The sequence below is a fragment of the Condylostylus longicornis genome, unplaced genomic scaffold (assembly GCF_029603195.1).
Source record: "Condylostylus longicornis isolate FDR11 unplaced genomic scaffold, ASM2960319v2 ptg000017l, whole genome shotgun sequence".
In the NCBI taxonomy this organism is placed as follows: Eukaryota; Metazoa; Arthropoda; class Insecta; order Diptera; family Dolichopodidae; genus Condylostylus; species Condylostylus longicornis.
In genome coordinates this window covers 8,810,279-8,823,082 of record NW_026577986.1, presented here as the reverse complement: position 1 = coordinate 8,823,082, position 12,804 = coordinate 8,810,279, and the positions used below count along the sequence as shown (strand labels likewise).

The 12,804-nt window shown below is 21.4% G+C and overlaps 1 long non-coding RNA gene across 1 annotated transcript in view; it reads right to left on the bottom strand.

Moving 5' to 3' along the window:
• Positions 1 to 1,361: 1,361 nt before the first annotated feature.
• The window catches only part of LOC129606110 (uncharacterized), a 117,998-nt gene continuing 106,555 nt past the window's right edge, over positions 1,362 to 12,804 (bottom strand). Inside the window, exon 3 of the long non-coding RNA XR_008696747.1 lies at positions 1,362 to 2,082. This is a non-coding gene — a long non-coding RNA (uncharacterized LOC129606110). The remainder of the gene's footprint in view (positions 2,083 to 12,804) is intronic.

Here is a 12,804-nt window from a genome sequence, read left to right as displayed (position 1 = left end):
TAGTTTGTGTTTTGATTTTTATTGCAATATTTTGTTAATGATTTAAAAATAAAATATATTAAAAAGTAAATTAGTTAGAAATTTTGTAATTAGCACCCAACAGTTTTTATTATATACAATTATTGTATAATGTACAAATTTATTGGGTTATTAATTGAGTATATAGGTACTTTTAATTTATGAATTTTGGTCACATTTTTCAACAAATTAATTGTATAGAATTTTATAAGGATTGAATTTATTGTAGAAATCAAAAAAAATTTTTAAAGTAGTTGATATTTAATTTAAAATTTAATAAAAATTTTAACATTTTAAAGCTTAGTATTTTCATTAAAATTAGAGCAAAATATTAAAGTTGTGAATTTGTTATTAAAAATTATAGGTAAAATGTGCTCGATATTCATATATCGTAAATAAATAAAGCGTTATTAATAACATATCAATCAGCTTGCCCTAAAACAGCAGATTAATATGCAGATATAATGCAGACTATAATGGTAAATTTTCAATAAAATTCCATAATTAACAATGTTAAAAATTATTAATAGTTGATAAATGAATTTTATTTCTATATCCCTATTATTTTTAATGAAAATTTTCTTTAATTTAACATTTTCCTCATTGGTACATGAAAAACTAACAAACTACAATAACTTCATGTATTTTTCCAGAAAGTTATTGATTTAACGTACAAACTTTCTTAGAATTGTTAAATAATATCCTTAAAATTTAATAGAACCTGGCTGAAGGTTTACTTACAAATTGCCAATTACCAATACATACAAACCCATAAATTTCTTTCTCAATTCCTTTATCGTAGTTTAGTTTTTGTTAATTTTGTTGCAGTATTGTAATATATTTTATTATGTTATACTCCAATTATCTTATATTTTATTCGAAGTTAGTACGTGCATTGTTATTTTTAAAAAAAAAATAATCGTAGTTTTTTTTTTTTTTGCGTGTATTTTTTAATAAAAATAAATAAAGAAAAAGTTTTGTACTTACGGGCTGCATCAATTATATTTGTTCTCCATGCTAGAAAAATTATAAATAATAATGCTGCAACATCTTTGGCTGCTGGCAATGCTGCCATTCGCAGCCGCCCCATTATTTTTTGGGAAACAACCACAAAATGAAATTAAATGGAAAAAATATTTTGGGAATATTTTTGGTTTTTTATTTTTTTTTTTTGATTTTCTTGGATTTGGTTTTTGTTTGTTTTGATTTTTTTCTTCTTCTTTGTCTTCTTTTAATAAAGGATTTTATTCTTTTGCTTTTAATGGACTTTTTTCTATTTGTTTTGTCCAAAAAAAAAAAGAGAAATATTCTTTTGCTGCAAAAATTTTTTTTTGCTTGTTTTCGTTTTCTCTTTGTATGCTTTTGTGTTATTGCTTTTTTGTTTTTATTTCTATCTCTTCTTTATTGTTCGGAGAGCTAGATTTCTCTTGAAAATCTTTCAATGTTAATTTTTGTATCTGTGATTTATAATTTTAAAATTAAATATTCTATGTGTTTCTGTTATTTTTTTGTTTTCAATAAAATTTTCATTTGTCTTCTTTTATTTTGTTGAAATAATTTTCTGTTGTTCTTTAATTACTTTGTTAAAAATTCATGTTTTTTTTCTTTCGTTTGTTTTGTTTTATTCTGTTTTTATCATTGATTACTTTTATTTTTATCTTTATCTTTTTGGTTATCTTTTGTCATTAAAGCTTATTTTTTAATCTGGACTTTATTCTGACTTTATCATTTTCGAATTCTTCTCTTTTTGCCTTTTTTATTAAAAATGATGGTATGGTATGTAATATTATTGCTGTATATATTTTAATATTCTCTTCCTCTTTTTATTTTTCGTCTTCTTCTTTCTTATTATGTTAATTTTTATGTTATATATTATGTATATTTAATGTTATATATTTTTTGTTGTATATAACATATATATATATATATTACGATATATTCTTCTATTTATTTATTAATATATATATGTATATGTATTATTATTTACTTTATATCCCAAGAAAATATGTTGTTATATAATATAAGTATTGGGATTTTAAAAAATTTTATTCTCGTCTTTTTCTTCTTTAGGTACATTAAAATAATTAATTTCAAATTGAATTTAATTAAAAAAATATTATTAATTTTATAATAAAAAATATAAACATTATTATTGTGTATTTAATATTTATATAATAATTATTTAAGTATATATATATATATATATGTATATAATAATTATTATTATAATGTATATTTGTTTTTTTTTTTATATAATTATAATAATATAATAAAATTATTGTCAAAATTGGTTTTAATTATAATTATTGATATTTTAATTATTTATTGTAATTTAATTTAAAAAATATATACATATATAGTTATAATGATTTATGAGTATAATAAAATATGAAATATAATTAATTTGTATATATATATTTAATCATTTATTAATGTTAAATCAAATATATTATTATATGTTATTGCCGCCATTTTTTCATAATTATTGTTTTTATATAATTTACATAAAGTTTTTCCATCATTATTATTATTATTATTATTATTATTATTATTGCAATAATTATTGTTGCCAGATTTTTTTGTCATTGATAATTTTGATAATGTTGATGACAATGATATTGATGATGACATTGTAAATTTTGTTTGTAATCGTAATAATTTTGATAATTTTTTTGTTTTATTCGATATAAATTTAGAATATTTTGATCGTTTTTTCGTAATGAATGGAATATTATTAAATTTTTGTTTATATTTGCCATATCGTTTAATTGCCATTTCAATTTGTTAATTTATTTTACAAATTTTATGTTTTTTTTTTTAATTTGTTCAATAACATTTAGAAGATTTGTTTTTTTCATAAATTATTTATTATTTTGGCCAGTTGAATAAGTTTTTGTTTTGTTTTCATATTTGTGTTGAATTTGTTTCAAATTGTATATATAGCAGTATATAGTTATATATCAAAGCCAATATATTTATTTCATTTAAATTATAGCATCAGTTTTCAATTAAAATAAGTTTAATTACAAAATATAGCAGCATAGTACCGAAAACAAGGTAATATATGCATCCGTTTCAGTTCGTTTTGTAGATTTTCAGCAATATATATATAGCAAAAGAATATAAAAATGTTTGATATATAATAATTTTGTAAATTATATCACCATTTATGATAATGTAATAGTAGTAATAAGTTGATTATAATAGTAGTTTCGTTTTGCATCCAAAATTTTCAGTTGATTTTTCCATCCATGAAAGAAGGATTTTGTATTGGAAAGGACAGGATTTTATTGGATTTGAATATTGAATGGAGGTGTAAAATAAAAAATAAAATTGAAAAAAAAAGAGAAAAGAAAAAAAAACAGAAAAACAAAAATCAATTATTGTTGTCTTTTATTCTTTTTTACCTGGAGAACATTAAATTTGGCATATATTTTCTATTTTGTGTAAGGAAAATAAATTTCCTTAAGATTTTCTTTAACTTATATTAATTATTTATTGAAAATATATTAAATATATATATATTTAATTAAAATTATTTTAATTTTTAATAGGAAATTATTGATTTTTTTAAAATATAGGAATAATTTTGCAGCTTCACTTAAAAATTCACCACTCTTTTAATTATTATTTTTTTTTAATTAATTTTAATTTAATTTTTATATTATTTTTTATTAAAAATTTCACTCAAAATTTCACTTATATTATTTGATATTTTTTTTTAGATAAATTTTAAAATTCACTTTTTATTAAAATTTTCACTAAATCACTTATATTTTTTTTTCAAAATAAATTTTATTTTTAATCACTTATTTTTAATTTTTTATTTTTCACTTTATTTTTCATATATCTTAAATTTTTTCTTTTGTTTTCACTTTTAATTATTGATTTTAATTTCTTGAAAATATTTTCATTTAAATTTTATAATTATATTTAATTTTTTTATAATTTAATAATAAATTGAATTTATTATGCATATATGGACATCAAATCCAAAAAAAACACACTCATATATAAACACTATAATTTCGTATATAAATTCTGATTTCTTATAAATTTGTTATATAAATTTTTCCCTCTAATTTTGAATCGGAAGAACAAACAACAGTATTTAAAATGGGAAATTTTTTATATATTTGAATTGAAATTATTGAAATAATTCCTTGAATTATATATTATATTTAATATTATTCTCTTCCAATTATAATTTGTTATTATAATAATATCCCTAATACATGAGTAATTATAAAAAATGTATTATTTATAATAGAATATTTAAGGACATTAAACTTTTATTTCATATTTTCATTATTTTTATAATTTTTTTTCGTTTAAGGTTGTGAGAATTTTATTCATATTGTGTTTAAATATTTTAAAAATATTCTACACGAATATCCTCATTTCATCTTGTTTGAAGGATATTCTTCTATAATTATTATAATGAATACAATTATTTATTTTTCTATTTATTCTTCTTGTTTGTATCATTTTGCATATAACAAAAAATAAAATAGTATTAAATTAGCTTTGAAATTTGTTCTTAATTACATCATGAGAAAATTCACTGTTTTTATACTTTCTATTTTCAAATTAGAATAAAAACAAAATCACAAAAACAAAATACAAGTGATCACCATTTTTTTAAAATGAGATATGCAAATTTTATTGTTCTGTAAAAAATAGCAAATTTTTCTCTTCCTTAATTGTATACTCTGTAGTTGTAATTGTGTTCACAATTTCTTATTGTTATACAAGCTCAGGAATTGAAACACAAGAACAGAAATATAGAAGACAGTAAAATGTTGACAGACTACTTATGTCTTGGTCTAGACTGTCTTATTCTTGCTCTAGACAGCGTCTTTCTTGTTCTGTAGACGGCTTATTCTTATTATTTTATTCTTCTAAATTTGTATCTTATTTTATTTTTATACTATTCGGGACAGAAAATATTTTCAAGTCCCCACCCCAATTTTGAAATAATATTTGAGTTCTTTATTTTTTTTGTTTTATTCTCAAAGAACAACCAAACAAACAAATATTGAAGTAAATGCAATTTCAATTTACCAGTATTTTATTCAATTGTATTATTCGAAATGCACATTGCTATATGTATAAGTTCATTATATGAATTATAATAAAAAAAAATTATAATAATAATCTTGTCAACTTATTACAATCATTGTTTTTTTTTTCTATTTTATTTATTTTATTGTTTTTGTTAAGTCGCAATAATTTTTTTTTGTAAAAAACAAAAATTCTAAATTATTTCTGAACAATTAACAATAATTTTTTTTTTCTATTATATTATTCTATTGTTCTATAAAATGGCATCTATATACACTCATATATAATGCATTTATGTAAAAACTCGCTCTCTCTCTCTTTACAAGTATTAAAATTTCCTTGTATTTTGTTGCATAGAGAAATATGGGGAAATATCAGTAAGACTGAATCATTTATAATATTCCTGGTATATGATGATGATCTGCCATATGAAAGGCAAATGGATGCACTTTAATGTTTATTGTTGTTATTAAATTTTTCTCTATTTTTATTGTTATTTTTGTAATACAAACTTTTTATTTATTTCTTCTATATTTTTTTTTTGTTTTTGTTTTTTTTTTTTCAAGTTATTTTTTTTTATATTTGTGTAATAATGCGTTTTTCTATTGTTATCAACATGATTATTATTTGTAGAAACATACACATACACAGGGGGTAAAAAAAAAGAATTTCTGTAACAACAACAAAAAAAAATGATTTATTTTTTTTTTATTTTTCTCTCTCTTGTTTTCTATTTGTTTAATTACCAGGATTTTTTTTTTACATAGATAGATTTTTTTTTCTTTCTGTGTAATAATTTTATTTGTTTGCCATTGAAATAATTTAAAAAAATTTTTTTACTATTATTCATTTTTATAAAGCATAATTCTTACTCATTTCTCGTGTAAAAATAATTGAACACTCGGGCCCCGAGTTACGAAGTTCTTTTTGACGAATTTTCGTGTTACGAGTTCTTTTCGTTTACCTCTCAATTGTACTGTCCTTTTCTCTGATTTACGTTCCTTAATTTTTTATTTTTTTTTTCTTATTCCGATAAAATATGAAGTTTCGAATAATTATGAAATATTCATTTTTATTTGCAATACGGAAACGGCAAATTTTTCAAACTTTTTACGTCTTTACGTTTTACGACCCCAAATTTTAGAACTAATCTATGACGTAAATCGAGAACCGAGTGTATGCGATTATTATATAAATTTTTTGCATGAAATAACATTTTATTTACGTATATACTCTCTTTTCCTCTGTATATTTGTTATCATTATAATATATTTTCAGTTTTCCGTACATAATATTAACAAATGGAATTGCATTTTCTTAATTAGAAAAATAAAATAAAAATATATGCAAAATAATTTGAAAAATATGAGAGAATATTAAAAATGTCGATGTCAGTTGGTCTTGAAAAACACAAAATTTATAATATATAAAAAATTTTCAATATAAAATCTGTAGGTTCAAGGATCAATTTTTCCTTGTCAAGAAGAAAATCGGATTTCAAGTAAATTAAGTTGAAAGGCAGTTTGTTTCTGTAAATAAATTTCTTTTAAAGTTCAATATTTAATATTAATAAAATTGTAAGAAATGAAAAAAACCTGAATTGTTCAATGTTTATTAGTTTTAAGAAAATTTTCTTTATTATATTTTCACACTTAAGTCAGCAATTTGCAAAAATTGAAGCGAAAGTGGATCCAATTAGTCTTGCAAACATTTACGTATACATTCGTTCTATTTCGTTTTGGAATCTTGAAAATAGCACGATTATATTGATCTCATTCGGTAGATTGAAACTAAAATCAAGCAAGAAACTGGTTCAAATTATGATATTATGCACTATGCTCCTTCCATAGGATCGAAGTAAGATAAAAAAATATATTGATTTCAGTCTAATATTACAATTTTAAAATAGATTAATTAAATTTGAAATCTTTTTTTTTCAAATTAATCTACTTCTCTACTGCATGAATAGTTTTAATTGTTCCCAATTTTAAAACTAAAAAACTGTTTTTTTTAATCAAAAAAATAATTTAATCTCTAAACAAAAGAAGCGTTAATTCTTTCGTATCACTTAATTCCTCCAATAAAAAACAAATATATAGAAACAAGACCACATCATCTACACATATAGTTTTCATAAATTTTATTTTAAATTTAAGTTTGTAATTATTATAAACTTTTCAAATTTTTATAATTTAAATTTATTTTTTCTATTATAACTAAGTATGTGTGTGAGGCCATATACAGACACAACTCTATATACACGAAAAAAAAAATATTTAATTAAAATAAATGTTTATGTATGCATACAAGTTTAATAATAGGACTAAAAAAAATTATTATTATTTTTTCCTATTTTGTTGAATAAAATCCTTTTAATTATTACAACTTTTCTATTTCCCATATAATAAGAAAAACGCTTAAAATGCAACAAACAGAAAAAATAGCAAAAAAAAATTTTTTAAATCCTTAAATACATTAAACAAAAAAAAAATGAAAAAACCACGAACCGAGGTCCATCAAATCAAATTTTAATTCTTTTTTTTTATTTTCTTATCTTATTTTTGTTATTTTGTTCTTATTTTGTTCCTATTTCTCTCTATTTTAAACTAATTTTGAAAATTTTTGCTGTAAAAGTTCCATATAATTTTTATTTTACATAGAAAACATTAGAACGACTAACTTTTGATTAAAAATAATAAAAGAAGTGTAAAAATAAAAAAAAAATTTTGTTTTCGTTTTTTTTTTTTTTTAAAGTTAGATAATAAAATTTTTTTGTAAAATCAGTTGAAAAAATATAGATAAACTTTGAAATTATAAAACTATTTACTAAAATAAGTTAATAATAGTCATTGTTCTTAAAATTGGATTCAAAGGATTCATAAAAACAAAAAATGAAATGAAAAATTCAAGAAATTAAAAAAAAAATATTTTAGAATAAAATTTTTAAAAGCGAATTGGTATACCAAAGGAAATTTGAAATAAAAAAAAAATGATGACTCGTACATGAAAGAAAAGTTGTACTTATTGGTTACCAATATTACTTGATATAACAATAATTGCTATAATAGACCCATTAGTAAATTGCCATAATAAACCCATTAGCAGTTAATAATAAAAAATATAAAAATTATGCGAAAAATATTTGATCTTTATTAAACATTAAAATTAAATTTTTTGTGTATAAAACATTTTGTAAATAAATTAAAGCACAAACAGAGTGAACTGCAAAAAAACGGGGCAAAATATGCAAAATAATTAATATAAGTCTTCCTACACGACGAAACAGTAGAGAATTTATTGCGTGAATATAAAGGCAGTGGCGCTCGGCTGCGACAAAAGTTTTTCGGAAGGGGCTTTGTGACCACGATGGAAGTCACGCGACTTGGGGTTCCTGCCATATTACAATTTGTCAGGGGCCTAGGCATAAAGCTAATGTAAGTGGGGATGGAAATTACAAAAGATCCTGTAAGTCGAAGTAAAAAGTGCCTAAGGTGCTCCGGGGCGAAAAAAACTCCTTTGTTTTAACATAAAGAATATACGCTATTATTTTATCTGTGTTTATGACTTGCTCAACAAGCATTTTAACTAATTCTGAAACTATTCAAAACTTTAAGATTTATCAAGATCAATTTGCCAAATTCAAATAAAATTCAAAGCAACAAAATTTCGAATTTTATCACCCGAAAATGACTGCCTTTCTCTAATAAGACTACATTGGTAACTCTAATCCGAAAAAATTGACTAAATTAATGAAACTTAATAATGAAAGAAGGCAAAAAAAAAAATTAAATAAAATTAGTAAATTAAAACATTTGTAATTTTTTTTTATTTTATTTTTTTAATTTGGTCCTTATTCGTTTTTTTTGGAAAACCTAACTTAGTCCAATTATTTTAAGCCTTCATTTTATATTGGCTATAGGGGGTAACAAGAACTACATTAATATATTTTTCTAAAATAACAAACCAATTTTCAAAATTGGTAAATAAAAATGAAAAAACAAAAGAAAAACCAAAAAATAAATAATTTAAAATTAGAGCGCAATAGAAAAAAAAAAAACAAAAATAACACAATAAAATAAAGAGAGTTTAAGGAGCAGTGAGCGGCGAGGAGAGAGACAGAGAGAGAGAAAGAGATAAAAATAAAATGAAAATTTTCAACCGGAAATCCTAGTTTTTCCATTTAACAATGTGTGAAAATGTGAAATTAAATGAAACAAAACAGATAACAAATTGGTAACAAAAAACAAGAAAAAAAAACAATAAAGAAAAACGAACAAAAGTTGAAAAACTTTTCATGAAAATTGAGGTTTTTTTTTTTGTTTTTCTCTTCTTTTATTTTTTCTATTTTATTTCTTTTGGTATTTCAGTTGTTACACTTTCGAAAATTTTTCCAAAAACACAAAAAAAAAAAACTAACAAAACTTTTCAGTTGCAAACCATTTTTATTTGTTATTTTTTTGTTTTTGTGTTTTAAAGAACAAAAACATGAACAAATTGTTGGGCGGGGGGAAGTGAGGGATGAAACCAAAAAAAAAAAAACATCAATTTTAACAATTATTCTGATACGAATGAATAAGTTTTATTCTTGTTTTTAGAAAACACAACTATCCAACTGAGTTTTTTTTTTTTTCATTTTTGGGTTTTTTTTTTTAAAGCCAGCACCATTTTGCTAACACTTTATTAAATAATATTTGTTGCGTTAATGAACATGCAACGAAAATTCATGTTCTATACCTAACCAGGAAATTAATTTTCATTTTCTCTTCTTGTTTGCTTTTTTATTTTTGTATTTGCGTACTTTCCTATACGGTACACATTTAAAATTCATAAAAAATGAATACAAATTTAACAATGTTAAAAAATGTTTATTGCTTTATTGAAAAAAAATTTTATATATAGAATTCTCAATAATATACCAATTATGATTTCCGCAGCAATGCATGAACAGTGAGCATAATATAATAATACCGACCTAACCACTATTATTTGATGTGAATAGTTTAAATATTTTAATTTGCTTGTATAAAAATTAATAGTTAAGAATAGAAATTCATCGGGTTCAAAAAAAAAGCCAAATAAGTTGGTTGTAGTTAAAATGTTTATGTGTCGCCTATATTGTTGAAGAGTCCAGTCTAATAATTCTCAGAGCCTCATTATACCATATAGTAATATGGTAATCAAAAAATAGCATCCTAATTCTACATAAAAGCGTCATATTAGGAAAAATTTCTATAAATAATTCCAAAATATATTCTTTTATAATATAAAAAATTTGTACTGGTAGTCTTTCACGGAGCCCATCCGTTTAAAGATTTTATTAATCATTACGCGTTTCCAAGTGTTTCTTTAAATGTAAAATAAGCTACTGCTTTCATTTAGATCTTATAATAATTTTGACCCAGTTTTAGTTTGTATTTCCTGATACGTAGTTTATTTTCACCAATTTTCTCTAATTTCAGTTTTAATTTCAAATTTTATTTCAGGTATTTAAATATCTTGCTCATTCAATATTTTAAATATCCAAATTAAATTTAATAATAAATTCTATTTTATATATTCTTTGTATAAAAATTAAAAAATATCGAATCAAATTTTCCTTATTTTTTTTATTCTATTTATTTGAAAATATTGTGGTGAATTATTTTTTAAATGAATGCAATAAAAAAAGAACTACATTATTTTATGAAAACTTGAATTTAAACGGGAAAATATTTTTTTTTATATACACTTAAAGCAAAATTCAATAGAAATTTGGTACATTAATCAAATTTTTGAGATATATGAAATGATGCATGGAAGGGAATAAAATACCAAAAATAAAAATTGAATAAAATAAAAAATATTTAAAATTTTTTTAACATTTTTACTTGTAAACACTACGTTTTTTGTTCTTCTATTGCTATATAGAGAGAAAAAAAATTCTAAAACGATATTTTAAAAATAAATTCTTCAATTCAAAAGTTTAGTGAATTTTGATTTATTGTTAAGAGAAGAAAATCAAAATGATGAAATGGAAACGAATTGAATATAAATTTTTCAAAACCATGTTGAATTTGTAATAAAAAAAATACGTACAAAAATACGTACATAAAAACATACATAATTGGATTGAAATAAAAAGGAAAATTATAGGAAATAAATTCTAGTCTCAATAAAATTATGCATTTGTATAAGGTGAATTATTTTTGAAACCAGCTCATTTGAAAATTTTAAAAATAATATTACACATCTGTTGTAAAAATGAGCTAGACATAAGTACTTAATAATTTTTTTTAAAAAGAATAGCGTGAAAATTACAAAAATTAAAAAAATTGCATACTTTTAGGGTTTCTGTAAGTAGAATTATTTTCAAAGCAAGGAATAATATTTCTTGCTTTGAAAATTACCAATGACTATTTCACTTCTCTACGAGTATAAATTAAATTGTAAATAATTTGAATTTGTAATTTGTAAATTCGACTTAGGAGTCTTTCGGCCAAAAAATTTACGTTATTAACTGGATTTAAGTATATCATGTTTCTTTTTGACCACAATGCAAGTTCTTGAATTCAAATTTGGAAATTATAAACACAATCAAGAAATTTATGCCAATGCTAAATTGAATTCATAAATTGTCTTACTGAATTTATGAAATCAAAGCAGATCTCAGACATTTTTATCAAATTCAAAAATAAGAGAAATACATACCTATAAATTTTAAGAATAAAATAATATTCTTTCAACTAAAATTATTCGAGACAAGCATTAAGATTAAAAAATTTAAATAAATAAAAGAAAAAATTAATTAAATTAAATATTTAGCCCGCAACACGAAATTTTGTACTTTCTTCATAGTTTCCCTATACTAGCTGTACACTTTCCTACAAACAACAAATATAAAACATATTTTTTCGCCATACACGATAGTTTCTTTTTCTTTTCTTGTTATTATAGCTCTAATTCCAGCTTTGCTTCATAGTTTCCCTAAATTTTCTGCATATATAATAAATATTTATGGAGCTTCTTTCGAGCACGTACATATGTACTAAACTATAGAAAAATATTAACAAAATTTATCACCTTTAAAGAAAATTATTTTGCAATTTGTCTTTATATACACAGAAAGGCATACAATACACACACGTGCATAATTGTATATATATATATACACATATAAATAAAAGTTAAATATGCATAAAAATGTTGATTCGTATAATAAATACAAAATGTTTTTCATATATAAATGAGAATATGAAAAAAATATTATGTGGGAATAAAGAGAGTAGGAGATCCTTACATTGAGAAAGAGAAAAAGAGAGAAAGGGGAAGAATTATATTACAAAACAAATAAATAAATAAAACGTGTGTTATCCTTAATATACTTCTGTTATATCCTATAATTTTTCATTTATATTTGCATATAACCTACAATTGTACATATTTGTACGAAACAAACACATTCATATATTTTATGAATGTATTAACATTGTCGTATTTACATTTAGATTTAGTTGATTTCTTTCAAGAACTTATCTTATATATTTTCTTTCTTCTTATAGCATATATGAAAAACGTTTCCAAAAAATTTTTCAAATTATTTTTTCTACTTATTTGCAACGACAAAAAAAACGAATAATAATAATAATAAGAATCATAATAATAAGAAAAAAAAATATTTGTACGCTTTCTTCCTTTTTCATTTCAATAGAAAATCTCGAAAGAAGAAAAAAAATTGATATCCTT